Raw genomic sequence first — 4195 nt, 5'->3', positions numbered from 1 at the left:
GGATACACAATTATCTCAGAATGAAAAAGAAAAGTACAGGGTGCTATGAAAGCATAGAATAAATGTGGTGAATTAAGAGGGCTTCTTTGAGGAGGTGATATTCAGGCTCTAATAGAAGTATGAGCAAAAAATAACTGGACATAGGGGAGGGGACAGCATTCCAGGCAGAAATATTATTCCTTTGCAGTATGGAGGTTGGATTAGACAGGGAACAGTGGTTGACACAGGAATATTGGGTGGCTAGCATAGTAGTCTATGTAAGACACAATGGTAATTTGGTCTTCTGTGATATCAATCATGATGATAATTAAATGGACTCAAGAGCTATTTAGGATGTGAAATAAAGTGACAGAAGGTTTAAAGATAGATGAAAATAAATTATATTGATTCACTTAAAAATATATATTTTAGTAGTGCTGGGAAACATTAGATCATTATGATTCTGAAAGGTTGTAAATAACCAATACAAAGTAATACATACCTTTTGAAATTACCTTGATTTGCAACACATGATATTTGCACAAAACACTAATGGATGCTGATCTACCTGTCACACAACAAAGAAAATAGCTGTCACTTGTAAATCTTTTCTTTCCAACATATACTCATTGTACAGCTCCAGAGAAAAATGAAACAATCAAACTCACCTGTATGTCCCTATTCACTTACACATTCATTCATCATATTGAATAGTAACTATATTCAGACATTAAACATACGTACAGACATAAAAAGAATTGAGTCTTATCATAGCTTAGGCTCTGGAGGCCTTCAAAACTGAGTTTGAATTCTGGCTCTGTGCTTATCAGCATTATGTTAGGTAGATTACCTATGTTCCTGTCACCAGTTTCCTCATCTCTTTTAAAATAGAAATAATGGTATAAAGTCCTACTTGTTCTTAACACTGCTCCACTGACTTCTGGGAAACAACCATCTCTGGATTCTCCTAATAACTCTGACAAGAACTTCTCATTTCTTTGTGGATCTATTTCTTCTATCTATTCCTTAAAAATTAATTTGTCTATGGCTCTGCCCTCAAAACACTGCCTCACTTGACTCAATCTCTCCAGGACTCTCATTAAAGCTTTTATGGTTTCATAAAAGCTGTATAGGCTATGAACATCAAGTCTCTATCTCTAGCCTCAGACATGTTCATTAAATGATTGCTGGAGTCATTTTCCTAGATTTCCCAAGGCTTCTCAAATCAAACATGACCAAAAACTAAATTCATCTTACCTCCAAAGCATGCTCTACTTTATTTATTTGCTATCTTGCCTAATGTCACAACCACACCACCCAGTCCTCCTCAATAGAATCTGATGTTGTCCTTGAATTGCATTCTCACCCCCCAAATAATGTTATAAATACTCAAATGCACAAAAGCTTAAAGTATAATATAAAAATCTCTTATGTATCTATTAAACAGCTTTGTCATGACTTAAATTTTTGCCATATTTATTTTAGATCCTTGTTATAAATAAACAATTTGTAAGTATATATGGAGACATATATGTAGGCACACATCTCCTCTCCTCCCTCTTTCTCTAGAAGTGACTATGATTTTCAATTTGGTATTCATGATTTCCAAGAATGCTCTGTGCTTTCATAACAGATTGATGTATCCACAAACATGTCTCCATATACCTATACTGAATATACACATGATTCAAACTTTGTATTAATAGAATGATCCTGCATATATACATCTACAATTTTATGTGTTTGTTCAACTTTATAATTGTGGTATTTATCCATATGCTTTGATTCATTTTTATTGCTTAATAGTATTCCATTGTAGAAGAATACCATTCCATTTTCTTGATTGAAATTAAGTTTTTTTCTTTCACTACAAGTGTTATAAATTTTGTCCTTAAAATGTCTCCATTTGTACCTGTATTGAAACTTTTCTAGGAATATTGGAATGCAATTGCAATTCTTTATCTTTACTATCTAGGAGTCATACCCATTTGTATGTCTACCAGCAACATGTAAGAGTTTCATTGTTCCACAATTCCCAAATACCTAATATTGTTACTTCTTTTTCTTATCTGACATGTATGAAATGCTGGCTCATTGTTTTAATGCACATTTTCCTGATTTCTAGTGTATTTGAACATATTTTCATATGTACATTAGATATCCAGTTTTCTTTGTTTCTAAATTACCTGTGCACATTCTTTAGTCTTTCATTTTAATTTTTTGTATTTTTCTTATTCCTTTATGATACATATTTTTATCATTCTTGATATAACCCTTTGTCAGATAGATGCGTTACAAAGAATTCTCCCAATAGAAAAGGTATTTTTCTAATTTTGTTTATAGTACTTTATTGTACAAAAGTACTTAATTTTCATACAACTAAATGCATTACTTTTTTTTAAGATTAAGGGTTTTTTTGGTGTACATTTTATATAGAAAATCTATTCCTACCCTTAAATCAAATCTATGTTTTCATCTTTACTTTGTAAAAGTTTTGGAATTTTGTTTTTCATGTTTAAATCTTTACTCAATCTAAGATTTACATTTGTTTACAGTGTAAAATATGGAATAAATGAAAAATATTTTCATAATTATAAATAATTGTTCCAGTACCATTTATTTAAAAGTCCATATTTTTCTGTACTTATTTCTAATACTCCCTTATTTTTGTATATCAGTTCTTCTATATATATTAGATTCATATTGTATCCACTGGGGAATATCTATCTTTGTAATAATAATGCATTTCTTTTTTTCAATAATAATGCATTTCTTACCAAATATTTACAATATTATATTGTACAGAATGCTTCTCCCTTGTTTTTAGAAATTATATTATCTATTCTTTTTATCTTGTATATTTATATAAATTTTAGGATCTGTGTGTCAATTTTCATGACAAAAGATCTTTTTAGAATCTTGAGGGGAATTGCATTTAATTTATGGATTAATTAAGGGATTGCTGTCATATATGCCATATTGTTTGACCTTCCAAGACAATAATATAGCACTTCATTTAATTAAGTTTATTTTATAATATTCACTACATTTTTATAATTTCTACAAAATTATTTTTTAAAGATTTATTTATTTATTTGTTTTAGGGATAGAGCAGAGGGAGAGGAAGAGAATCTCAAGCACACTCCCCACTGAGCATGGAGCCTGACATAAGGCTTGATCTCATGACCTGGACCAAAATCAAGAGTCGGACGCTTAACTGACTGAGCCACCCAGGCACCCCTCTACAAAAAATATTCTGCTCAATTTTATTAGTTTTATTCCCAGGCACCAGTTGTTGCCATTATAAATGGGAACTTAAAATTTTAATTATTTATTGTATTATATATAGGTGCTGAAGGGGACCAGAATATGCCATCTCAAAATATTCCTCTTTGCCATAATGACTATTTTGAACTGTTTATTTTTAAGAAAAAAACAGACACAGAAAATGCTCTGAAAACCAAATAAAAGTTTCTCTTTAGTAAGAGATGTTTATTTGTATTTATAAGGGAAATCTCTATTTGTAAGGGTGTTCTCCCTCTCTGTAACAGGAAGAGGAAGGTGACTAAAATTCTAGAAACTCATTACTCCTCTTGATAATGGAAAATGCAGCTATTAAATCCTTAACATCCTTAACATTGTTTACTGTGTTTTGTCTGATAACCTCTAATAACTGTCTCCCTGACCCCCAACATCTTTCTTGTGTCTTTTTTTTAGAGGGAGAGGGTAAGGGGCAGAGGGACAGGGAGAGAGGGAATCCCAAGCAGACTCCATGCCCAGTGTAGAGTCTGACAAGGGGCTCAATCTCACAACCCTGAGATCATGAACTGAGCTTAAATCAAGAGTCAGACACTTAACTGACTGATTCACCCAGGCACCCCTCTTTTGTCTTTAGATGGAGATGGTATTTAAGGTGTTGGATTGGGCCACTTTGAGGAGTCACTCAGTTTTCTTGGGTATCTCCCATGTATACAGCAAGTATACATGCTATTAAACTTCTCTTTGTTTTTCTCCTGTTAATCTTTTTATTACAGGGGATTCTCAGTCAAGAACCTAGAAGGGTAGAGGAAAAATTGTTGTTCCTCCCCTACAGTGAATAGGAACACAAATAACAATTTTGCATTGATCTTTGTAGCCCTCAAGTTGTTACTGTGCTAGAGCAAAAATGGTATATCTGTACAATGGAATATTATTCAGCTATCAAAAGAATGGAGTA

This window comes from Halichoerus grypus, chromosome X (genome assembly GCF_964656455.1).
Source record: "Halichoerus grypus chromosome X, mHalGry1.hap1.1, whole genome shotgun sequence".
Lineage (NCBI taxonomy): Eukaryota > Metazoa > Chordata > Mammalia > Carnivora > Phocidae > Halichoerus > Halichoerus grypus.
The sequence above is the reverse complement of the archived record's forward strand: the minus strand, read 5'-3'. Positions refer to the sequence as shown.